This window comes from Eptatretus burgeri, chromosome 9 (assembly GCF_056783735.1).
Source record: "Eptatretus burgeri isolate ZD-2024b chromosome 9, Ebu_testis_v1, whole genome shotgun sequence".
In the NCBI taxonomy this organism is placed as follows: domain Eukaryota; kingdom Metazoa; phylum Chordata; class Myxini; order Myxiniformes; family Myxinidae; genus Eptatretus; species Eptatretus burgeri.
In genome coordinates, this window is record NC_140969.1 from 27,075,837 (window position 1) to 27,103,056 (window position 27,220).

General features: G+C 41.8%; 2 long non-coding RNA genes across 3 annotated transcripts in view; both read left to right on the plus strand.

Moving 5' to 3' along the window:
* The first annotated feature begins 248 nt into the window (after positions 1 to 248).
* On the plus strand, positions 249 to 5,410 carry LOC147019771 (uncharacterized). Of its 2 annotated transcripts, none has more exons than XR_015061510.1 (3): positions 249 to 1,384; positions 4,590 to 4,699; positions 4,939 to 5,410. It is a non-coding gene; the product is annotated as an uncharacterized LOC147019771 (long non-coding RNA). The 2 variants fall into 2 exon arrangements; XR_015061511.1 differs by lacking the exon at positions 249 to 1,384 and adding an exon at positions 2,403 to 2,984.
* Positions 5,411 to 5,562: 152 nt separating this feature from the next.
* LOC147019772 (uncharacterized) overlaps positions 5,563 to 27,220 on the plus strand; it is a 42,523-nt gene continuing 20,865 nt past the window's right edge. The window contains exon 1 of the long non-coding RNA XR_015061512.1: positions 5,563 to 5,826. This is a non-coding gene — a long non-coding RNA (uncharacterized LOC147019772). The remainder of the gene's footprint in view (positions 5,827 to 27,220) is intronic.

Here is a 27,220-nt window from a genome sequence, read left to right on the forward strand (position 1 = left end):
TAACACACCAGTACAGAAACGCTACACAAAATACACCACAAAAAACTACAAAAACACCACACTAAACAAGTTCTGACGAGGGTCTGCAATCTCTGATCGCTCTTTCTCATTTGGTGTTTGCGATGTGTTTATCAAGTTTCCATGACACTCTGAATAACTCTCTCCAAAAAATCTCCGCGCCCCCCCCCCCCCACCCACATAAAAAAACTTTCAAAAATATTTTTCTCTGAAGTGGCTAAACAGATCAAGGTGAAACTTTACACCCACTCTCAGGCAAACCACCACCGTTCACATTAAAAAAAAACAAAGTTATGTGGGGCAATATGCCGTTGGCAAGAAAGGTTAGCAAGATGTCCTTTGCAAGAAAGGTGGGACAAGATGATTCTCCCACCACCCCTCTCATCCCCCCAGTTCTTTTGTTCAGCATACTGAATATTTTCCATTTGAATTTTCCACAACACCATAAACCAGAGAGCCCTCTAGAGTGTAAGGTTCAGCATCCTGAACCTTCACTCCTGGTGGAGGGTTGGATGTGGGGTGGGGGGGGAGGAGGGACTTGCTTGGTTCGACTCAACATGCATATACATACCGATTTCTCATTGAAACATCCATACTCAACAGGCCAAATAAAGGAAGGAATAAGTGGACAAAATTGTGAAATGAAATCAAGAGCCTCATTAAGGAGAATGGTTAAAACGTGTCCCAAAACCCTACTAGTATCACCCCAATTTATTATCAACATTCCACGAGCTATACTTTGTATCACCAATCACCTCGACAGAACTACTACTCATGATTGGATGCTGCCGCTGGAACATGTACTCACTGGGATGAATATCCTTTTTTACATATACACCAGGCCCAGGGATATAGATGTCTGTCTGTAAACAAAAAGCTGTGTATAATACAAGATTACAGTTAAATGCAGGACCTGATGTCCTCCCTGAAATTTAAAAGTTGGTGTGACCAATATTTTGATACTTCACTTGAGGGGATTCAGTTTTATATGAAATTGCGGAAACAAATAAATTCCAATGCCTACTACAGGCAGGGGTGGAGGAGTAGTTTGGCTGATGTGCATCATGCATGACTTAAATAAAACATTTCCTGTATTTGTCGTGGTGTTTTTGGAGACTTTCACACGCATTTGAAAATGATCATGTTCATTTCAATCTGAAGGAATATTATTAATGTTTCCAGAAAGGAACGCGCGAGCGAGTCTCTGCTTGGTGGATGTGAGGCTGATATTTTTCCTCGGGCACTGGATCCCGATCAAAAAACTGGTTTAATATGGTGTGAGTGTGATTCAGGAATTTTCATTGATGGAGTGATGGGTGTGGATGTCATGGGCGATCGCGTGTAAAAGGGCGGGAAATCGGTAAAGGTTTGTGTCACTCTTCATCAAATATTTCATAGCTCCATGGAAAGTGATAAATTTGTTTAAATTAAACGTAAAATTTAATATTCGTCACTTTTAAGTTTTTTTTCACCAACAATTTTCCGTATGCATACACATGAGGAAAAGGAGTGTCACAGTTTCACTCCTTAGATGACATTGTCAGAATGTTTTCGCTCCAGAATGATGGTCATAGGTTAAACAGAAAGGGGGTCGCAAGGTTTGCAGTGGGAATTGAGGAGGGAATGAATACATTTTTAGGCTTGAGTAGGGTGGAGAGGCAAAAATGAAGGAAATGTTAATCCATCCATCCATTGGGACCATACTCTGTGCAGAGCGTTGTTGCTGCCGAAGCAGTCTCCTTGGCTATTGGGCACAATCCTGGATGGGTCACCACTCCGACACAGAATAGAAATGTTAATGATAACATGATTGGTCAGTTAAGGCAGGAAAAAATAATTACTGGAAAAATAAAAGTATAAAATATTCTTCACCAACGCCTGGAGTTTAAATAATAATATGGAAGAGCTTGAAACGAATGTAAATGGCCAAGAGAATGATATATGTGATACAGTATTGTGCAAAAGTTTGAGTTATTTCAATGATATTTTTACTTTTTGGTAAATTCATCAAATTATGAGTGACACCAGTTATATGTGTTTATGACTGTAAATTAACATCTATACTATAAGAGAGCCATTTGTGTGTGTCACCATTTTTCTCAAAGATGTCTGAACGGATCTTCGTCAAATTTTTAGAGGTTCATCGGTTAGCGTCGGGGAGTGTTTTATGCCAAAAAATGTGCAAAAATCCTGAAAAAAGTTCGTTTTTAATTTTTTTTAATCGTTGTACAGTGCTGAAGTCTTTTTGATTGAGAGTTATATTGAAGTACACATACATATGAATGCCTGGTGGCTTAATGGTTAGAGTCATCGATCATGAATCATCAACAATCATCGCTTCACCTCACTTGCAGCCCATCACACCAGGTCATGGGGGGGGTGGGGGTGGAGGGGCATCTTGTTATCCCCAATTGTCTCTCTCTCTGTTCCTCGAACAAATGCAGACATAAAAAATATCGTTAAGTTGCGTGCATATATGCCTGGTGTTGGTTTAATGGTGAGGATGGTGGGCTTGGAATCCAAGGATCCTGAGTTGAAATCCTGCTTATCTATTGAATTAATACCAGGTGGGGTTGACTCTGCCTGTCATCCTTCCAAGGTCAGCAAAATGAGTGCCAACTTGCTGGTATTCTGTGTCGGAGTGGCGACCTGTCCAGGATTGTGTCCAATAGCCAAGGAGACTGCTTAGGCAGCACCAACGATCTGCACAAAGTATGGTCCCAATGGATGGAGGGATGGACATATGAATAAATACAAAACAATTACAAGACATTTAAATACAAATAAACTACTTCCAGAACCAAAGTTAGCAGTACTTCTTCTTCTTCTTCTTTTCTTCTTCTTCTTCTTCTTCCTCCTCCTGAACAGGACCATATTTATAGCTCGAGGTCAAACTTAACCCAGAAACATCAATGGCACATTCATGAACATCCATTCGATAACCAACATCTAATTCCACTTACAAGGTAACACTTTTACAATGCCTCTTAGCCAATAATCTACAGGGTGTTTACAAAGTCCCATTACCCCCTCCGCAGAACTGGATAAATCAATATAATGAACACACAAGAGGTATAAATGTAAGCTATCAATCCACAAAACTTTTATCATCATAAAAACCAAAGTATTAAAATGAATATATATGAAACGTATCAGGGTAGATAATGCTGGGGGGTGGGAGATGAGGGGGGGGGGGGAATAATGGGACTCTGTGACCATCCTTTGGGGTACAGTACATTTCTCTATGTGCGAAGTTGATTTTACGATCTCTTCGTTTCGGGTCTCATGGTCATGGACACAATTGAGTTACAAATCCACAGGGTTTCCGCAAATATTACGGTATTGTGATTTGGACAAGCGACCGAGTCGGGCATTTTTTAAATCTCTCCATAGTGCCTAAGCCTTTGTAGCTATGTGAAAGGTAATATTGAATGATCCCCAACCCCATTCCTTAGTGGATGTAGGGAAGTGTTTTAGGCCTCCACAAAAAATATACCAGGCAATGCCGGGTACCCCTACTATTATTCCTTTATAAATGTGCTTGAAACAAACTGATTCAGTAGATAACAAGAACAGTGTCATCTTATAGTATCAGTCAATACTTTGTGTCTGCCATTTGCCTTCGTGAGTGTCATCACTCTTTTTCCCCATGCTTCCTGTATATGATTAAAATACTTACAGGAATATTGTACCAAATATCCTGCAGTGCATTCCACAGTTCTGTAAGGTTAGTTGAGTTCCTCTTGTTCTTTGTTTCCAGGTAATCCCATATTTTTTTAACCTATAAGTCAAATTGGCTAATTTCCCCCATCTTTCTTTCCTTCATTCAAAGATAAGTCTATTTGGAGTACAAGGCAAAGCAAAATCAACTATAGTAGTTAGCAAAACTGTCAGTCAGAACAATAGAAGTGTTAATTACTCCCTGACACTCATAACACATCGCAAGCTACCATACTTCCAGGGTCATGAATATCAGAGCTGTTTTGTGCATATTATTTGAACTACTTTGTGGGGGCGACCTTTCAGAAAAATTAGAAATGTAAATAGTTTACATGTTTGTTGTCATATAGAGGTGCAGTATGTAAAGGCTCCGATGGCTCAACAGTTGCATAAGCTTCGCCAATTCGGCATGAGATTAGCAGAGCTACAGCCCCCTACATTTTCAGAGGACAAGTCATCATGATCACACCATTTGAAAGCCTTTATCCCTGGGCACGGGTTAGCTTTTTGTGGGCTCCAATCATGGTACCCTTTCTTGTGGAAATGTTTTTATGGGCGGATGCCCTTCCTGAAGCCAACCCTTTAGTCACCTTCTACCCTGCAGGGATAATTACCAGTATACTGGTGCTCATTTCGCCGACCTTCGGAAGGATGACAGGCTGAGTCAACCCCCCTGATGCTAACTCAGTGGCCAGCGGGGCTCGAACTCAGGACCCCAAAGATCCCAAGCCACCGTCTTAACCACTGAGCCACACCAGGCTCATCATTTTCAGAGGACAAGTGCTGTAGCCAATACTGGGAAGATAAAAAATTATATTCTGTCCCCAATAATTTCTGCTCCTTCACTCCAGGGACTGCTCCACGTTGATGAGGGCCAACGAGCCTGAAACATGTGTCCATGGATGCTCCCTCTCTGGGGTGAACAGGATCTTGTGCTTGACAATGTCGAGATGTGATGAAGGTATTTTAATGCATTTGTTAATCTTTTAATTATCACGCATAGTGAGGTGTGACTGAACCTTTCCCTTAATCCCCCCTCCATGTTTTCATTTATTTCCTTTTGAACCGTTTCACCTTGGGAATTGTCATGGATGTTGCACAGCATTTTATCTTTGTTACATCACAACCTGCTAAATGAAAAGAGATCCATATGACCCCATTCTCTGCTGTGGTTTTGCTTTATCTCTTAACATTTAACAGGAAACAGCCTGATTTCCTTCTTTCAAAACAAAGCAAAGCTCATCAAACCCTCCTGAGCCCACTTCACCTCCTCCACTGCTCACACCTTCGAACAGAGTATATTGATCCAAGCTGCATTTGAGATGAATCCTGATGGGATATTTATGTAAGGAAAATGGAATAATTAATAAATGTTTACAATATCCCTGAACCACTGTATCTTCCTGCAATCATTTACAGGAAACACCTGAGTGTAGTTTCATGCTGTCCAGTTCTGTGGAAGTGACTAATGAGATGAATTATTCCTATTTATTATCCCTGTTAAATTATGTACATGTTCTACACAGTGTTCACTATTTAAAGGTTCGTTCATATTTGGATTATTCTCCAGCCAGACTACATGTGAAATCCATTCCATTTGTCACGAGTAAAATCATTGTGCCTTTGTCTGGCCCATTCTTTCCTTAACCAGAGTGCTCTCACAAGTACCTCATGAGAACTCGGCATACAGCCATGGCTGCTGTCGTACAAGATGTCAGCTAAATGACAAGTAGTGACAACTGTCTGCTCTCACATGTTGCATAAAGTCAGATGAATCCCACTGGCATGCTTCAGTCTACTACATTAACACAGGAACAGCTTTCTTCTGCACACACGTACACACGCGCGCGCACGCACACACACACACACACACACACACACACACACACACACACACACATACACGTACACACGCGCGCGCACGCACACACACACACACGCACACGTACGCACACACACACGCACACACACATACACACACGCACACACACACACGCACGCACACACACACACGTACACTCAAACTTGAACCATTGTGGCAAGTCATCAGCACAACCACTGGCACATGGACTCTGCATTGCATGGTTGGTGAGTTTCTTTCTTCAAACCTTTCGGCACAAGATGGCTTGTAATAATGTGTGTACAAAGTAATAATGTGTGTACAAAGTAATAATGTGTGTACAAAGTAATAATGTGTGTACAAAGTAATAATGTGTGTACAAAGTAATAATGTGTGTACAAAGTAATAATGTGTGTACAAAGTAATAATGTGTGAACAAAGTAATAATGTGTGTACAAAGTAATAATGTGTGTACAAAGTAATAATGTGTGTACAAAGTAATAATGTGTGCACAAAGTAATAATGTGTGCACAAAGTAATAATGTGTGTACAAAGTAATAATGTGTGTACAAAGTAATAATGTGTGCACAAAGTAATAATGTGTGTACAAAGTAATAATGTGTGTACAAAGTAATAATGTGTGCACAAAGTAATAATGTGTGTACAAAGTAATAATGTGTGAACAAAGTGATAATGTGTGGACAAAGTAATAATGTGTGTACAAAGTAATAATGGGTGTACATAGTAATAATGTGTGCACAAAGTAATAATGTGTGTACAAAGTAATAATGTGTGAACAAAGTAATAATGTGTGTACAAAGTAATAATGGGTGTACATAGTAATAATGTGTGTACAAAGTAATAATGTGTGTACAAAGTAATAATGTGTGCACAAAGTAATAATGTGTGAACAAAGTAATAATGGGTGTACAAAGTAATAATGTGTGTACAAAGTAATAATGGGTGTACATAGTAATAATGTGTGTACAAAGTAATAATGTGTGAACAAAGTAATAATGTGTGTACAAAGTAATAATGGGTGTACAAAGTAATAATATGTGTACAAAGTAATAATGTGTGAACAAAGTAATAATGGGTGTACATTGTAATAATGGGTGTACATAGTAATAATGGGTGTACAAAGTAATAATGTGTGTACAAAGTAATAATGTGTGTACAAAGTAATAATGTGTGTACAAAGTAATAATGGGTGTACAAAGTAATAATGTGTGTACAAAGTAATAATGTGTGTACAAAGTAATAATGGGTGTACAAAGTAATAATGTGTGTACAAAGTAATAATGGGTGTACAAAGTAATAATGTGTGTACAAAGTAATAATGTGTGTACAAAGTAATAATGTGTGTACAAAGTAATAATGTGTGTACAAAGTAATAATGGGTGTACAAAGTAATAATGTGTGTACAAAGTAATACTGTGTGAACAAAGTAATAATGGGTGTACAAAGTAATAATGTGTGTACAAAGTAATAATGTGTGTACAAAGTAATAATGTGTGTACAAAGTAATAACGGGTGTACAAAGTAATAATGTGTGTACAAAGTAATAATGTGTGTACAAAGTAATAACGGGTGTACAAAGTAATAACGGGTGTACAAAGTAATAATGTGTGTACAAAGTAATAATGTGTGTACAAAGTAATAATGTGTGTACAAAGTAATAATGTGTGTACAAAGTAATAACGGGTGTACAAAGTAATAACGGGTGTACAAAGTAATAATGTGTGTACAAAGTAATAACGGGTGTACAAAGTAATAATGTGTGTACAAAGTAATAACGTGTGTACAAAGTAATAATGTGTGTACAAAGTAATAATGGGTGTACAAAGAAATAATGTGTGTTCAAAGTAATAATGTGTGTACAAAGTAATAATGTGTGTACAAAGTAATAACGTGTGTACAAAGTAATAACGGGTGTACAAAGTAATAACGTGTGTACAAAGTAATAATGGGTGTACAAAGTAATAATGTGTGTACAAAGTAGTAATGTGTGTACAAAGTAATAATGGGTGTACAAAGTAATAATGTGTGTACAAAGTAAAAACGGGTGTACAAAGTAAGAATGGGTGTACAAAGTAATAATGTGTGTACAAAGTAATAATGTGTGTACAAAGTAAAAACGGGTGTACAAAGTAAGAATGGGTGTACAAAGTAATAATGTATGTACAAAGTAAAAACGGGTGTACAAAGTAAGAATGGGTGTACAAAGTAAAAACGGGTGTACAAAGTAAGAATGGGTGTACAAAGTAATAACGGGTGTACAAAGTAATAATGTGTGTACAAAGTAATAATGGGTGTACAAAGATTTAAATCTGTCTGTAAAACTACAATACTGGAGTAACCATTAGAGCTGTGGAATGAATGCGATGATGTTTATGTAATGGCTGGAATTTTTGTACCAAATCCTCATCATGTCTATGATGACCTCAATGCTGTTGGGAGAGAAAGTGACACATCGATGGAGGATTTACCTACTTGGATATGAGCGAACAACTCAGAAATCAAATCCAGGATAAATTTTAGTTTTCTTGCACAATAAGTTTTTCAGCCCATACGGAGCCATATTACGGCCGCCCCGTTCGACTGTGCCCTTCCTGTCTAGTGTGATCGGCTTGGCTGCTATTGGCCTGGTTAAGCCACATGAGAATTACTTTAATTATTGGACAAGATTTGAGAATGATAGTGCATGGTGCATTCAAAACATTTTAAAGAACAATAATAATAATTTCCCAGCCTTGAAAAATTCATCAGCAATATGAGATCGTGCACAATATATGATCAGACAAACACTCATGGGCTATGGGTAACAACTAGCAAACAATGATAGCTTTTCATAAAAAGTAGGTTAAAGGGAGGGGCAGGGCAGGCTCTGTGGAGCTCCTTCGGGTCATGCTCTCCCTGGATCTCGTTCAGGTCATCATTCAGGTCATGCTCTCTGGAGCTCATTGGGGTCATGCTCCCTGGTGCTCATTCAAGCCTTGCTCTCCCTGGAGCTGGTTCAGGTCATACATACTCAGTGGAGCTCCTTCAGGTCATGCTCTCCCTGGAGCTCCTTCAGGTCATGCTCTCCCTGGAGCTCCTTCAGGTAATCATACAGGTCATGCTCTCTGCAGCTGGTTCAGGTTAGGCTCTCTGGAGCTGGTTCAACCAAGCTCTGTGGACCTTGCATGTGGATTGTTTGTCATTATTTGGTGAATATAGGTATTTCGGATTCATGAGCCACCCAATAAAGAAAGGGAAAATGTGAGCTATCACATGAAGATCACTCGCGACACCTGGGCGGAAGTAAGGTAATGTGAAAAATGAATGTTTCACGGGTGGCAACGCTTCTACTTCTCTTCTGAAGATAACTTCTCATTTGAATTAAAATCATTTTCCCTATGACATAAAGTTGTGTTTGGCGTTGTATCAGAAATGCCATCGTTCTTGTGCCATTGTGTAATTAACTGTTTCCTTTCGAGTTTAGACCATTCTTGGCATGCTTGCATGACCCGCAAGCTCGATACACAGAGGCCGAACTGGCAGCCTATCTGAAACTGCTGTTTCCCTTGGCTGGAGAGATTTTGGAGTTTGTTATTGATGACCCACATAAAAAAAAAAAGATAAATAAAATTCATTTCACTGCTTATGGAAACGTCAAAGTGAAATATGTTCAATAAGTGTTCGGCTTTGTCCCACCACCATCCTATCCTGTGTCAATTGTATTAGGCCTGCATTGATGATGTCAGCAATTTTTTTTGTACTCACCGTCATCATTATCTCCATCACCGAAGGTGGACAGAGGTTATGTTTTCACCCCTATCTGTTTGTTTGTTTGTCTGTCTGTCTCTCTATCTGTTTGTGAGCACTTAGCAGGATATCTCAAAAGGCTACAGACGGATTTGGATGAAATTTGGTGGACAGGTTGATTGTGTGACAAGAAGGAATTAATTAGATTTTGCTGAAGATCCTGATCCGGATACTATAATTTCTTGAGTGATCATTCACCATTGAGAGATAGGGCCAAACACGATATATAGCACAATATCTGAAAAAGTTATTGACGGATTCGGACGAAACCTGGAGGACATTTTGGGTGTGTGACAAGGACGAATTGATTCGATTTGGTGAAGATCCAAATCTGGATCCAGATACGAGAATTTACCATTTTTTTAAGCGATTCTTTCCCATTGAGAGATAGGGCCAAAAAAAAAGCGATACGTACCATGATATTTCAAAAAGGTTGTGGACGAGTTATGACCAAACTTGGTTGGTGGATGAGTTGGGTAGTGGGAAAGAACAAGCTGATTCGATTTTGGTTAAGATCCGGATCCGCCCATTCATGGGATACAAAACCTAAAGTGTTCAGCCTGGCGGAGGTAGGCGCTCTCTCGAGTGCCCTCCTAGTTGCTTCATGGAATCATCATCACAGTTTCAAGTCTACAAGACCATAATGTAGTTTGAAATGACACGTAAAGCATCTTAGAATCTAAACGATCATGACATGACCGCTCCAGAAATGCATGCTTTGCTAAAGTACAGATTGATGAGATTAAAAACAAAAACGTTTGAAAAAGGATGGCTTATAAACACGCGTTTCCTTTCTTTTGGAACCACTCTGTTTCCATCTGTGAGAGGAGAGGTAAGAGAGCGATTGCATGGGCAGTTTGTCAACTGGACAACCTACACCGCAATAAAGATGTTAAACCGCCATCCCGTGGTGTCTCCATCCGTCTACAGTGTTACTCAGGGAGGATGTACAAAAGCCTCCCATCACTGCATGACTCTTCCAGTGGGAAGTTTTGATGTCATGGAGATTTTTTTTTTATCTTTGGTCATGTGTCCCTCGAACATAAATAAAATAGGTTTTCACTTAACGCCACTTTTCCCCATTGTTAATTCCTACAAGTTTACTTTATCAACGGAAAGGAATCTTTATGACATCAATTTTGTTTCACCGTTGACTGCATCTCCAGGAATGTATCAAATCTATATTTCTTTGTTCGGATTAAAAACCTGGGTTTAATGGGATGAATATGGATGGTGAACATTCCTGACAAACAACTTCTTATGTAATTTGGATTGAAAGTGCATGCCTGAAGTTGAATACATTTTCTTCGGGTTGGACATTTTACACTTCAAAGACCAAAGAATCGAGTGCAACCATCGCTCGTCTTGATGGGGGCCTTGTTGCCTTACGTCAACCCCTGGATTATCTCCACCGCTTCCAGGCAATGCCTGTGCCAGAGATGTGGTTGCCTGCTGCCTGCAGATATGATTCCACAAGCATGTCATGGTTTACATTGGCAGTGACCTCAGACATTCTCTTTTGGGTGTACACATCAGTATACTGTAAACGAATGAGAGCAATTTCGGCCTCAATCTCTCCACATAAGAGTAAAGCTTCCTGGCCATGGCTTTCTGGGTAGGATGAGGTAGACGCTGCGAAGAGTTGGCAGAGAGAACAAAGAATTCAATTTCATAGTACAGAGTATTTAACGGGAGCCCTTGGCCTCCAGAGACAAACGCGCTCAGAGCTGCTGGGTTTGTGCTACGGCCGGGCCAACAAGCTACACAGAAACCATAGCCTGGAGACCAGTGGTTCAATCCACCAGCCTTCTTGGGAGGATTCATCAACACCTGCTGATGCTCAGCATCGGTCTTCTGGCTCATGGCCGTCGTCTCCCTGCTCCTCGTCACTATCTCGAATCCGTTTTCTCGGCTGCTCTACTCCTTTTTCTTGTAAATTTCCTTGACTTGGTCTGGGGTTGGAATAGAACTGATTGTTAACGGTCAATGGGATAGCTCACCATTACTTTCATCGCTGACGTATCCTGCAGCTGGAATCATCTCTATTCCCAGGGACACATACTCCTCCACCACCCCCTCCATGTACTACGCGATAAATATAGCTCCTCTTTGAAGTATGAGCCTTTGGTTTGAGTGTTCGACAGCATCTGTTCAGCATAGTTTTACTTTGAGAGATTATTTTTAACCGAAATGAGGTGCAATTCACCGTGAATGCTTATGCGTGTCAAGACCCATTGCTATGAACCTACCTACTCCTCCAGACTGTGAGTTCCTGCATTGAATGACTTGTCCCAAATGGACTTCAAAATCTATTTCTGGGCATACTTAAACGTTTGCATGTTGTGCTACAATTATAAACATGAGCAAATTCCCTCAGGCAGGAAAAAAAACTATGTTCAATCTCCAGTTCCTTAAATTCATTCTGTTGTTGCACATCAATGGCTGACTTCATGATTGGAATGCTGCAGGCAGACTTGGAGCAGACGATTCCACGTTTTAACAATGACACATGGACATGCAGACAGCTGCCTCACAGCTTCGCTTGTTTGCACTGAGGTTCTGACTTGTCCTGCCAAGTACAAAAAGGTGTTAATGTGAAGTCTTTCAAAGGAAAGCATCACCCAGAAGGCAGGAAACACGTAGGAATCTGTGTGGGCCATAATGGGTCAAGGAACCGAGGCACACCACAATGTTGTGTTGTCTCCCCCCCCTCCCCCCCCATTTTGATTTCTTTATATACGAGAAGCTGGAGCTGTTCAAGTCCTAATTGTAGTGTTATCAAACATGCTGATGATACACTATACACTAATTAGTGGGTTCAGAATGAATGATAACCATGGAAATGTTTATGAAGTTCAGAAGCTTGTAGACAAGTGTGATGTCATTATATAGTTGCGTCATCGTCTGCGATGGCAGACAGAGGTTATGTTTTCACTCCCGTCTGTCTATTTGTCTGTGAGTAGAATTTCTCAATACAAAAACTTATGGATGGATTTGGATGAAATTTGGTGGCTAGGTTGGGCGTGTGACAAGGACAAATCAATGGAATTTTTTAATTGATTCTTCATCATTGACAGATAGGGCCAAAAACTATACATAGCACGATATCTCAAAAAGTTGTGGATGGGTATGGACGAAACTTGGTGGACAGGTTGGGTGTGTGACAAAATAATCGATTCGATTTCGGTGAAGTTCCGAATCTGGATGCGAGGATTTTTTTTTTTATGTGATTCTTCACCATTGAGAGAAAGGGCCAAAAAAGATATTGAGTATAGCATGATATTTCAAAAAGTTGTGGACAGATTATTACAAAACTTAGTGCTTGAATTTGTTGGATGACAAGACCAAGCTGTGCGATCCAAAAAGTAAACTGTTCAGCCTTGGAGGTATGCGCCCTTCCGAGTGCCATTCTCGTTTGAATTGAATTGCTAGTGGATGCAAAATGTCCATGTTTCATGTTGACAATAAAAATAATCAAAATAAATGAAATTGTCGATGCAACAGTTGGATAGGGAGATAAGTGGGGTTTCAAAAAATTATTATTATTATTACGCATCTCACAAATCTCATTATTCATCTGAGTAGCTTGTATGTACAAAAGTCTCAGCTTCATCAAGGTATCCCATCCTCATCACGGCCTTACACACATCACAAATGGGACAAAGACACGAGGAAGACATCATTGAGCTCTGAAATTGAATCACAAGTAGAACATAATTACAAGTGGAGAATCAATTGGTGCAGTATTTGACATTTGAACTTGTAATGCATCAACATCACGAGCTCACCAACAAGTCGCTTGTCCACATATAATGGTGTGTACATGTAAATAGAAGGTATGGTGCAGATTCCAAAGGTGCATAGAAATCTCATGCACTGAGGTTGGATTTGGATGAAGTCAAAAAAAGCCCCAAAAAAATGAAGAGCAGCCAAAAAAAACCATTTGCATTACTTCAATGACACTCAGTAGAGCGCAAATCTCCACCAGGCTGACCCGTTTACGTTTTGGATCCCATTGATAGGCCAGATCTGCTGACCTGAACCAAAATCGAATCGACTTGTTCATGTCACCTTTCCAACTCATCCACCAAGTTTTATAATAATACATCAACAACTTTTGGAGATATGATGCTACATATCGTTTTTGGCCCTATCTCTCAATGGTGAAGAATCCATTTAAAAATCCTTGCATCCAGATTCGGATCTTCACCAAAATAGAATCAATTCGTCCTTGTCACACACTCAACATGTCCACCAAATTTTGTCCAAAACCATCCACAACTTTTTTGAGATATCCAGTTCACAGACAGATAAAAGAAACAAACAGACAGACAGAGAGGGGTGAATACATAACCTCCGTCCACCTTCAGTGATGGAGGTAATAATCATGGAGTGTGTAATGAACTTGTTTTGTACAGACAGTACTCCTCCAGTGAACACCAAATGATTTCGGGCCACAGCTCTGGTTCACATGAAATTGAAGAGCTGAAGGTAAATCTGTCAGTGCACATCTTCATAAGAATCTTCCATTCAAAGCCACAACCAGGTATGGCTGCTCTCCACTGCTGTATCGACGCCCATCAGGCATCCCGTTAAAGTACTGATGTAATCTGCCTGTCCCTCTCCAACACCTCCTTCCACCCCCCTTGTGTGGCTGTTCATCACTTCGGGAGCAAGACAGCAGGTGTCTGGGGACCAGCATCTTGAAGGATTGAGGGCTTTGACGCATTCCCTTTGGCTAGTACCGTTTGCCACACATCTGGCTGGTGTTCGCTTACTCAGAAAAATGGTTCAGAGAAGGAAACTTCATTTGTTTTATCACCAAGTGGATGATATTTCAAATTACACTGAGCGGAACAGGCTCGTTTCTTACTGTCTAATCAAGTGGCTGTTCTGTCTGCAAATCAGTCTGACAGTGGTTTTTTTTTATTCCTTCTTGAAGATAAGTTGAACTGAACTGTTCAACTCTGCTGAAAAGGGGGCAATGGTTTGACTTTGAGTGATGGTGAACCCAAAAAGACAAATATTTCTCTTTGTATTCGAATTGAGCAGCCTGTTCAATGCTCTCGAAGAGTGTGTGTTTTGATTCGGGGGGTTGAATGATCTGATCAGGAATTACATTTGCTACATAACAGAAATACGAGGGTCGTTCATAATTTATCGGATCATGATGACACACTCACTAAGAGTCGTCAAAGAAATGTAAACATTTATTTCTTTCATCAGAAAGAAATCCAAAGAAGCAAAACTGACTTTTGTTCAGTCTGACTACTACTACCACTACCACTACTACCACTACTACTACTACTTCCAGTGTAATTTAACCAAGTTGGTTCATGTGGTTATTTTATTTTCACATTCTGTTAGACTTGATTGGTGTTTTTTGTGTTCAGGTCGAGCCGTGATACTGGCTGGATCATGGGACGAGTCATGCCCGACTGTGGTGTTATTGCTAATATACTTGGAGATTCTAATCTTTTTGACGACATACCCTCTCCTCTGCTAAATTAGCAAAATTTGGTGAACGAGTGAGAGTATTTCTTTTGTTAATAACATGGTTTTGTACTTTTTGTCCACAAGAGGTACTGTATCTATCTATAATTCCAGCAGTGTGTGTGTGTGTGTGTGTGTGTGTGTGTGTGTGTGTGTGTGTGTGTGTGTGTGTGTGTGTGTGTGTGTGTGTGTGTGTGTGTGTGTGTGTGTGTGTGTGTGTGACCGCTGTTTCTCGACAACCACTGGTCCGATCTAATTAAAACTTGCCAGGTATATTGCTGGATACCTGAGTTTGTGCCTTTTCAAGGTTTGATATTAATCGAACAAGTGCTTCCCAAGTTATGGCCATTTATTTACCAACCAATGACAGGACACGTTGATGCGTAGGCGTGGCTGATGCGCCATTTAGTTACCAATCACAGGACACGTTGCTGCGTCGGCGTCGCTGCGCAGCCGACCGACGATGACGTCATGTGCCGTGCCGGTTTTGATGGGGATCGGCGCCTTAGTTACCGTGGCGTAGGAGTGGCAATGGTCAATGGCAGCGAATGTCAAGGCGAGCAAAGACAGCTTGGTAAACTTGATTTTAATTAACTCTGTGTGTGTAAATATCACAGCAGTTGTTACTTCAATACAAGCGATAATTCGTGGAATGATGTGAACATTCCATACAGGCACGCACCACTTCCGGATAGTGATGACTTAATGTATTCAAATAATTTCTCGATTTCTTATGCGCATTTATAGATTAACACAATGTCCCAATCCAGTCGTCGTTTACGATAGCGAAGGAACGGCCTGTGTGGTTGTTTGAAATATTTTTTGTTTTTTTTCTTGGGGGGGGGGGGGGTTGCACGTACGGGCATGCAAGAGCAAAGGAACGGCCTGTGTGGTTGTTGTTTCTGGCTCGCGGTTTGAAAGTTCTTTTTTTATATTTTGGTTTGCACGTATGGCCACACACATACAGGCACGCACGTACGGCCATGCACGTACAGGCACGCGAGAGCAAAGGAACGGCCTGTGTAGTTGTTTCTGGCTCATGGTTTGAATTTGTTTGTTTGTTTGTTTTTTTGCACGTACAGGCACATACTAGTCTATCTATAATTCCAGCAATCTGTGTGTGTGTGTGTGTGTGTGTGTGTGTGTGTGTGTGTGTGTGTGTGTGTGTGTGTGTGTGTGTGTGTGTGTGTGTGTGTGTGTGTGTGACCACTGTTTCTCGACAACCACTGGTCCGATCTAATTGAAACTTGCCAGGTATATTGCAGGGGCCCTGTGGATGTGCCTTTTCAAGGTTTGATATTAATCAGACAAGTGCTTCTCAAGTTATGGCCATTTATTTACCAACCAATGACAGGACACGTTGCTGCGTCGGCGTGGCCAATGGGGAAGAGATTCTCAGCCGCGTTCCCCATTAGGGGTTACAATGTACAGACTTCCGGATAGTGTATTCTAATAATTTCTCGATTTCTTATGCGCATTTATAGATAAACACAATGCCCCAATCCAGTCATCGTTTACGACAGCAAAGGAACGGCCTGAGTGGTGGTTTGAAAGATTTTTTGTTTTTAAAATTTTTTTTGCATGTACGGCCACGCACGTACGGGCATGCGAGAGCGAAGGAACAGCCTGTGTAGTTGTTTCTGGCACGCAGTTTGAATTTTTTTTTTTTTTTGCAGATACGGCCACGCACGTACGGCCACACACGTATGGGCATGCATTCGTATTAATAATAACACTAATAATACTACTAATAATAATACCATTCCTTTCGTGCTGTAAAGGCACATATGAGTGCCAAGGCAGTTTCATTGGCAAAGAGTACCATCCTGGACAGGTCACCACTCCAACGCAGGTTACCCCAAATGGTTATTACCCCAGTGTGCTGGTACTCATTTCACAGACCTCAAACGGATGACAGGCTGAGTCAACCCCACCTGGTGTTAATTCAACAGCCGACAGGGGCTTGAACTCAAGATCCTAAGATCCCAAGCCAGCAACCTTAATCACTAAGTCAACACCAGGCATGAGGTGCTGTATACCGGTAATTATTTTCGAATCATGTCTCTGAATCATGAATGACTAATGTCGTTGCTGCCATTTCTGGTGCAGGTGTGAAGGCCCTTTCAAACCTTGACGATTTAACCAGCGTATGCCGACGTATGAAAAATTTGTCAAAAACGCTGGCACACGTCGAATACGTATGGGTAAGTTTTGTGTACGTTAAGAGTATGCTGGCATACGTCATAGTACGCTGCCATACGTCATAGTACGCTGCCATACGTCATAGTACGCTGGCATACGTCATAGTACGCCGAGCTGTTAGACAAATTTTCAGTATGTTGAAAATTTCTCGACGTACTCGGCGTATGACTCATATGTTCTGCATAACGCTGGCCATAAGTTGAAGGCACGTTACGCGATCGTTGACACACGTCGACACACGTTACTTGTAAGTTACTCATAAGTCGAAACACGTCAAGGTAATGTTTAGCGTCAGTGTTCCAGACTCCGTTTTTTTTTGGTTTTTTTTCTTCGGTATGACGTTGATGTTGACACTTCGATTTCTAGTGCGGTTATAATATAATATAATTAATAGGCTGCCGCTCAACGATTTAAATCATAACCGCACTAGAAATCGAAGTGTCAACATCACGGTCATACCGAAGAAAAAAATAAACCAATGTCACCCGCAGGGTGACCCGTATCTTGCCAAAAGGTGACCACGTGTGACTTCTTTAAGGTCACACTGAGGTGAACAGAGCTGCTATCCACAAGGAGCGACTCCTTGAGGAATATCTGCCTACGAGAGATTCCAATGAGAATCGTTCTACAGAGTAACCATGAAAAATATGCTTTTGCCTCATAACGTCACCAAATGACGTCATAATGTCTCAAGCTTGACATATCTAGAAAGCACTCATAGAGGTGTTCAATTTGAGGTACTACATGATATGGTTCCTAAAACTTGAAAATTTGACCTTGGGGTCAAATATGTTTGACCTTAGGCGCTAACCATGAAGGTCAAGGCCAATCGCCACCAAAAATTAATCAGCTGAGCGCCAGACCATGAACTATATTCCCATGAAGTTTGAAGACGATCCGATCAAAATTACTCAAAAAATAAGGGTTTCGTCGACTCCCCTGATTTGCGACAAAGTGACCTTGACTTTTGACCTTCAAAATTTTGTGCGCTGAAAGGGACCTCTATCGGCCTCTGATATGCGAAGTTACAAAAATTTCCAATGCTAACTGTGCTCTGCAGAATTTTTATATGTGATTACAGACAAACAAACAAACAAAAAAAACATACAAGCTGACTAACATATCTTGCAAAAACTTCGTTTTGGCAAGATCATAAAAATAAAACCCAGGGAGTCTGGAACACTGACACTAAACATTACCTTGACGTGTTTCGACTTATGAGTACCGTACAAGTAACGTGTGTCGACGTGTGTCAATGATCGCGTAATGTGCCTACAACACGTTACTCATAGGTTAGAAATAAGTTTCGGGTATGCTAAACATTACCTCGATGTGTTTCGACTTATGAATAACTTAAAAGTAACATGTGTCAATGTGTGTCAACGATCGCGTAGCGTGCCTACAACTTATGCCAGCGTATGCGGAACGTGTGTCATACGCCGAGTACGTCGAGAAATTTTCAACATACTGAAAATTTGTCGACGTACTTGGCGTACTACGACGTATGTCAGCGTACTACGACGTATGCCAGTGTGCTCTTAACATATACAAAACTTACCCATAACGTATTCTACGTGTGCCAGCGTTTTAGACAAATTTTTCATACGTCGGCATACGCTGGCTAAATCGTCAAGGTGTGACAGCGGCTTGACACTTCAATGTCTACTGCGGTTATGATTTGAATCGTCGAGCCGCAGCCTTTTAATGGCTATGCCTCGTGATTGTCGGCGATACGCTGCCGCGCTATGCATAAGTTAGACTATCGTTGGGCATAGGTTGTGAATGCCGACAACACGCTCAGCATTCGTTGGTATAAGTTATCTATATGTGATTGAAGCGTTCTATGTACGTAACTAATACGTTATGCATATGTCCAACTCGTTATGAAAAGTCAAAAACTGGAAAAAAAAAAACATGAATAGTTCAGCGTACGCCAGCGTTTTACATACATTTTGATACCTTGCCATACGCTGGCTTAAACGTCAAGGTGTGACAGCGGCTTGAGCAGCATCGTGCACCCATTTCAGTCCTTGACAAAGAAACATGGTGTGAAATGCACATTGGGCCAAACTACCCAAATGCAAGCATATGTGAGTGCAATGGCTAAGTTTGTTGGTTCACCAGCAATAATTGTAGCCTCGAAGATGTACAGCATAGCTGTTCTTCCTTAAATCCGAGGCTGCAGCAAATAAGATGATTTAGAATAGCATTGTTGTCAGAGGGTTATTTGTACAAGTAGAGCCACTTTCAAGCCTTGCGACATAGATTATAATATCTACTAATAATAACAATTCCATTCCTTCACATTGTAAGGCACATAGAGATGCCAAGGAGTTCACCATTCCAACACAGGTAACCACAAATGGTTATTACCCCAGTCAGCTGGTATGTATAAGGATAACAGGCTGAGTCAATCCTACCTGGCTACCTGGTGTTATTCAATAGGATCTTAATAGGATCAACCCTACCTGGTGTTATTCAATAGACCCTTGGATCTTAAACCAGCCATCCATACATCCATCCATCGGGACAATACTCTGTGCAGAGCGTTGGTGCTGCCTAAGCAGTCTCCTTGGCTATTGGGCACAATCCTGGACAGGTTGTCACTCTGACCCAGGATACCAGCAAACTGGCACTCATTTTGCCGACCTCCGAAGGATGACAGGCTGAGTCAACCCCACCTGGTATTAATTAAATGGGTAAGTGGATTTGAACTCAGGACCCAATGATCCCAAGTCCACCACACTCACTATTGAGCCAGCACCACACCTTATCTGATATATGCCTCCTTTCATTCAAAACAAATAGGAAATACAATACTTTAAAAGGTAATTGATCCACCGTGAATTTTTCAAAAAGCTGACGTTTCGGGCCGTTGATACCCAGGCTGAAGCAGAGACCTGCAAGAAGTTGTGAATGCAGTTACACAGTGGTCCCGAAAATGACAGGTTCCATTCAATGAGAACAAATGCAAAGTGGTCCAATATGGGAGGAGAAACCATCAGTTTGCATACACCATAGAAAGTGATTCAGGCAGAGGTGAAATAAAATACAAGAATGAAGAAAGAGACATGGGTGTTTTGTGTGACACAAATTTGTCATTCAGCTCTAATGCTGCAGATGTAATGAGGAGAGTGAATGTTAAAGTTGGAATCATCAAAAGATCATTCTCAGCATTGGGGAAGAAAGGGCTGCTCAAGTTGAATAAAACTACAAGTTAGAAAAAAACATTTTATAAAAATTAAAAACCCTGTAGGGATAGAATCCCCCCCCCCAAATCACCAAATTCACAAGGTATGAGTGACACCGCAATGCAACACCACGATCCTTTTACGGATTACCATCACGCCATCTTTTGACATTTTTTCCGTCTCCCATAACAAATAAAATGCACAATTACACCAACCCACACTATAAAGCTACAGCTGCCTATAACATAGACATCTTCATACAATTGTTACTATTGCTGTCTTTAACAAAAATGTCAAAAGATATCACGATGGCAATCCAAAAAAAGGATTATGGTGTTGCTTTTCACATGTTAGATACATTACCTTGTCATTCTTTCCTACCTTGTTTGGTTGTTTTCTGGAGATTCCATCCCTACATGTTTTTCCATTTTTATAAAATGTTTCTCCTACCTTGTTTAACAATCTGGGCACCAATGATGTCATCATATATTAAATTATTTTGAGGGGCGTCTACATGGGGAACCCTCTGACCCCACATCCTCTCAGCGATATCTAATACATAAAGTTCATTCTAACCACTCTCACTCACTCACTGATATTAATGTTCGGCATCATTCTTCCGAGTGACGTAGAAAGCTGAAATTGTACGTACCATAGGACATTGAAGCAGATACACCGGCAAAAATCACAGAACCATGGGAAAGCATTCGTAAATTAAAATATCCAAAAATATGTGTAGCCTTGTTGTGCTCACTGCATGTGAGTGACCCGAGACAATGGGGAAGCACGGTTCGTTATTGCTTACAATGTGTATACTTTAATTAAAATGTTAGTTTGTACATTTCTATAACTGTAAACTGTGAAATACAATCATCAGTTGATATCTAGCATTTCAAAATTCTAATTTCTTTAACTTTTAACTGTATTGTAATTTATGTAACTGCAAACAGTGAAATATAAATCTCAATTGATATCTAGCAGGAGGTGAATGATGCTCAGCTATAATCATATAGCTTCTATTAATTATGTACCTATGTACGAAGCACGGTTCATTATTGCTTACGTTGTGTAAGCATACCCCACTAGTATCTCATACAAGTCTCTTCCCTTAATGTCCCGTTCAATATTCCCATCCATTCTGTCTCCACTCAGACACTCTGCGACCTTGTTGGACTTCAATTTTGGAGTCATCTATTTATTTTGTATGCCAACATAACAGAATTTTCTTTACTTTCCTTTCCCTGCTCCTTCCCTTCTATTCTGTCCCCTACTCCTATATCATCCCCAATCTTTCATCCCTCCTCTCCCAAACTCCACTCAGCTACTTTCTTTCTCTGACCATCATACATTCTCTTCTTTTTCTAAATTTACCCCCGATCTATAAGTACACAATATAGAGATACCTCCATTCCTATCCTCTTCCCTTCTGTTACTTGACTCAATATTGGCATTTCTAATTTCTTCCATCCCTACCCTGTGAAAGTACAATAAATAGATTCCTTATAAAGGGGTCACATGGTCACATATATTTATACAAGGAAGAGCGCCTGCACAATTTGCCTGAACAATAGTACGCATATGGTATATGGAAATGTGACTTTAGAATGCTGTTTTTAAGAACTGATATGTGAACCTCAATGAAAGCATCATCAAAAAAAAAAGCATCAGTTAATTGGTAAGGGTTAAACTTACTTTGTTATTTATTTATTTGGCGTGGGGATGGTGTACTTTGAATGTACCGCTACTTGTATCATTATCTTGCCAAAACGAAGTTTTTGCAAGATATGTTAGTCAGTTTGTATGTTTTTTTTTTTTGTCTGTAATCACATAAAAAATCCTGCAGAGCACAGTTATCATTGGAAATTTTTGTAACTTCGCATATCAGAGGCCTATAGAGGTCCCTTTCAGTGAACAAAATTTTGAAGGTCAAGGTCAAAGGTCAAGGTCACTGTCGCAAATCAGGGGAGTCGACGAAACCCTTATTTTTTGAATAATTTTGATGGGATCGTCTTCAAACTTCATGGGAATATAGTTCATGGTCTGGCACTCAGCTGATTAATTTTTGATGGCGATTGTCCTTGACCTTCATGGTTAGCACCTGAGGTCAAACATATTTGACCCCAAGGTCAAATTTTCAAGTTTTAGGAACCATATCGTGTAGTACCTCAAAATTGAACACCTCGATGAGTGCTTTCTAGATATGTCACGCTTGAGACATTATGACGTCATTTGGTGACGTTATGAGGCAAACGCATATTTTTCATGGTTACTCTGTAGAACGATTCTCATCGGAATCTCTCGTAGGCAGATATTCCTCAAGGAATCGCCCCTGGTGGATAGCAGCTCTGTTCACCTCAGTGTGACCTTAAGTCACACGTGGTCACCTTTTGGCAAGATACAGGTCACCCTGCGGGTGACATTGTTTTTTTATTTTTAATGTAGAACGGGAATTACTTTGGCTTAGTAGTGGTAAAAAGATTAGAAACTTCTGCGACGTCAATTTTTCGCACTAATTTTGAATTTGTTTTGATGGAATAATATTAGCAGACATAAAGATATCAGGGTGATTGAAAGGGAAAGTTTTGGTTCTTGTGTGATGCCGGCCTACCTTTATGGTCTCGAAACAGTGGCACAAAGAGAGAACAATAGAGGTTGCAGGTCTGCGAGAGCAACTGTTTGTGGAGGATTGCGGGAGTAAAGCGAACGGTCCATAGATGAACTGAGGGAAGAGATTAGTGTGCAGATGAGCTTGATATGGAGGTTGATAAAAAGCCGACTGAAGTGGGCTGGACACTTGGTGCAGATGGAGGAAGAGAGAATGGCAAAGAGAGTGGATAGGTTGAGGGAGCAAGGGAGGAGTAAAAAGAGGTAGATCGTGGTTGAGATGGGAAGACTGTGTGAGGAGTGACATCAATAAGGTGAGGGTGGTTTGAGAGTGGACAGAGTTGACTGATGACAGGAGTAAGTGGAGGAGTATCGTGGTCAATGCAGGGCAGAAGGTTGGTACTGTTGGATCTCACTCCTTTTTTATATTTTTGTTTTTGTATACCTTGTCGAGGCTCGTATGAGAGCTAAAACACAACGCACAGCCAGGGGCCATCAGACACATTAGGAGATCTGTGGAAGGGAGAGGGATGGGACAGGGAACATGGGGAAGAGAAGATGGACATTACAGGGACTTTCAGGAAGGAAAGCAGGGGAATTGTAGGAAGTGGGCTTGGGTGGATTATCGGGGGTAGAAAAGATCGAGGATTTGGATGGGGGATGATAAGAGGTGGTGGTGAACAGCTGTTTTGAAAGCCTGGAGGGAAGAATGGGAAAGAATAGGGTGAGGGAGTTTATTCCAAAGGCGGGAAAAAAGAGGAATGAAAGAGTGAAGGTGACCAGTGATTCGTGATTTTGGTAGTTTTACCAGAAGGGGGTTGTTGGCGGACCTTGAGCGCCCTGTGGAAATGTGGTGCGGACAAATCGCAGAGAGAGCATGGGGGCAAGGCTGGAGAGGAGACGGTAGAAGACAGAAAGACCACCGACCAACCTGCGGTGATTGAGTGAAAGGCCCAAAGACTCAGCTTCATTGCGGGAGATGCCGATGATCCTAAATGCCCTGGTTTCGACAGAGTGAAGCCGAGAAAGGTGGGAGGCAGGAGCACCAGCCCAGAGGGGAGAGCAGTACTCCATCATGCTACGGACAAAAGATTTGTAAGTGGTCAGGAGCTCAATTGGGCCGAGGAAGGACTTTGCACGACGGAGGATTCCCAGTCGGCGACTGGCATTGGAGGCCAGGTTGGAAATGTGGCTTTCCCAGGAAAGATCATGGCAGATAGTGAGACCCAGAAGCTTGAAAGAAAAGACTTCTTCCAGAGGGTTGTTGAGAAAGTGGATGGGGGGGGGGTTCTAAACGGTCCTTTCGAAGAGACATAGTGAGAGTGTGAGATTTGTCTGGATTGAAAGACATGTTCCACGTGTTGGACCAGTTTGTGATTTTATCCAGATCTGCAGTGAGCGAAGAAGCTGCTGCTTGCCGGTCTGAGGGATGACAGATGGTACGGCAGAGGGTGGAGTCATCAGCAAAGAGATAAAGAGGATTTTCCAGAAAGTCGGAGAGATCATTGATGAAAACCAGAAAAAGAACAGGGCCCAGAATGCTACCTTGAGGAACTCCAGCCTGGACAGGAAGAGCGGATGAAAGAACTCCATTTAGGGCCACACGTTGACTGCGACAGGAGAGGAAGTCTGCGAGCCATGAGTGGAGATGGCCTTGGATACCATGGGAAGAGAGTTTGGTGAGCAGGGCAGGGTGCCAGACTGTGTCAAAAGCACGTGATATGTCCAGGGATACGGCTCAGATTTCCTGTCTGGCATTGAGGACCTCCATCCATTGATGTGAGAGCAGAAGCAGCATATCCAGGGTAGAGTGACCTGGTCTGAAACCAAATTGATGATTGGACATCAAGCCATTGAAGAAGAGGAAGAATTTAATGTCTGAAGCGATGATGGATTCCATAACCTTGCTGATGATTGGGAGAAGGCTGATTGGTCTGTAGTTGCAGGGATCTGTTTTTGCACCTTTTTTATGCAGGGCAGTGATGTTAGCAGACTTCCAAGCAGATGGCAGATGACCTTGAGCAAATGAGAGGGTGAATAGAACAGAGAGAGGGTGAGCAAGAGCAGAAGAGCAGGCTTTGAGGACACGTGGGCTGATGCCATCTGGACCGGTTGCAGAATCCGAGTCGAGGTTTGAAAGCAAGCTCTCCACCTTGTCAGGAGAAAAGGATACAGAGTCCAGGGACAGTTGGGTGCGACTGGGTAAGGTGGGTAGAGAAAGTGATGGGTTTTGGACACAAGATTTAGCTGCAAACACCGAGTTTAGGCATTCAGCTTTTTTACGTGCGGTATCAGCAGTGCGGCCATTTGAGGTAAGGGAAGGGATGGAGGGGGGACATACAGCAGAAAGAGATTTGATTAAACGCCACCAGGATTTTGAGGAGGGAGAGAGGTTTGAGAGTTCAGACTTGAGATGAGAAAGATGTTGTTTTCTGGCTCTCCTGAGGGTAGATACACATTTGTTCCGAGCTTTGTGGAAGGAACTGAGATTACCCTCAGTTGGGTTTGCTTTCCATGAGGCAAAGGCAAGTTGTTTCAGGACAACTGCCTCGCCACAAGCTTCAGTAAACCAATGGCGGGAGGAAGGGAAGGACAACTGAATACGAGAGGGGATAAATCTGTGCATGAGGGAGAGCAAGTTTCTTCGAAAGAATTCCCAGGATGAGTTGATGTTTGAGAAAGTAGAGATAGGAGACCAGTCTATAAGTTTGAGGGCTACTTGGAGACCCTGCCAGTCGGCTTGAGTGAAATGCCAGACTCGACGGCGGTGAGGTGGTTCTCTGATAACAGCCAGAGAGATGTCCACTTTGACAAGGACGTGGTCAGAAGAACCGATTGGAGCGAGGGAAGAACAGCAGATATTGTCAGGGAAATTTGTCAAAATCAGATCCAGAAGAGATGGAGCACCATTGGTTGAGATCCGGGTCGGGAAGTTGACCGATTGAGTCAGTCCAAATGAGTCACAGAAAGCTTTTGCTGAGGTGCCATGACAGGTGAGAGAGGTACCCACACCTAGCCAACTGGCATGATGACAATTGAAGTCGCCACATAAGAGGAAGAGAGAGTTTGGATGAGAAGATAGAAGATGGTCAATGCTTTCGATAGTAAGGTGTAAATGGAGTCATCACTGTTAGGTGGACGGTACAGTACACATATAAACATGATGTGGGAGTGGAGGGGAAGCCGAAGCCAGAGGTATTCCTGGGGGTGTGGGGTAGTGAGAGCAGTGCATGGAGAGTGAGGAATAGAGTCTTTAATGAAGAGAGCAACACCTCCACCAGGACGAGGCTCAGGTCTGTCATACCGTAGGAGGGAGTAACCAGGGAGAGACACTTGGGAGTCAGACACGTCTTGGGGGAGGAAAGTTTCTGTTAGGCAGATTATGTCTGGTTTGTCAGTGGCAGCCTGTATGGAAAGATCTGAAAGGTTTGACGAAGGCCCTGGATATTTGAGGTCCACACTTTTAATGAAGAGGTAGGGGGGAGGGGGAGGGTAGGACAAGGGACGAGGGGGGAGGTAAGGAGGGTTGTTGAAAATGTGTGGGGGATTGCAGAATAGCTAGGGGAGGGGGCCGGATGAGGAGAAAAGGCTCTGTGGTGCTGGGCGAGAGGGGGGACAAGAGAGGGGGAAGAAGGCAGTTGAGGATTTGAGGAGGTGGAGTGAAGAGATGGAGGTGAGAGGGCAGTGGAGGGAGGCAGCTTGGTGGATGATAGGGGGGGAAACTTTGAGAAGGATGACTGAGGGGTATGAAAGGTGAGAGAAAGGTGAGGGCCGAATCTTTGAGAGAGGTGAGAGGGAGGTTTGGAGGGAGAAGAGTGGGATGGGTGCTTTGAGAGTGAGGGGTGAGGGGGGTGAGTTGGCACTGAAGTTGGAAAAAAAGAATGGTTGATGGAAAGCGAACATTCATAGCAAACTGGGGTTTTAAAAGTTTTAGTTCAGAGATGCGATTTAACACAATTCTTGAGTGATGCAATAAAGGCGAATTCGGAGAATGGAGAGAAGAAACGCTGTAACAGTTGGATTTTTTAGGCAAGGTATGAAGGAAAGGTCGAATTGAGAGCAGTCTGTTTAAATAGTAGAAGAGTAGTGCATTATGAAACAGTAAAGAGTACCACATGTGTGAGAGAGGAAGATGAAACATTATAAGATCGTTTTTGTTATTATTATTCATGTTTGAGAGAGTTTTCAACAGATTAGGAGGAGGAAGAGGAAGAGGAAGAGGAAGAGGAAGAGGAAGAGGAAGAAGGAGAAGGAGAAGGAGGTGAGCGTATTGTTGTTGTTTTTTTTTTTTTGAGATAAGAAATAAAGATTAGTTGGGAGAATGGGGGAAATAGGAAAGTGGGGA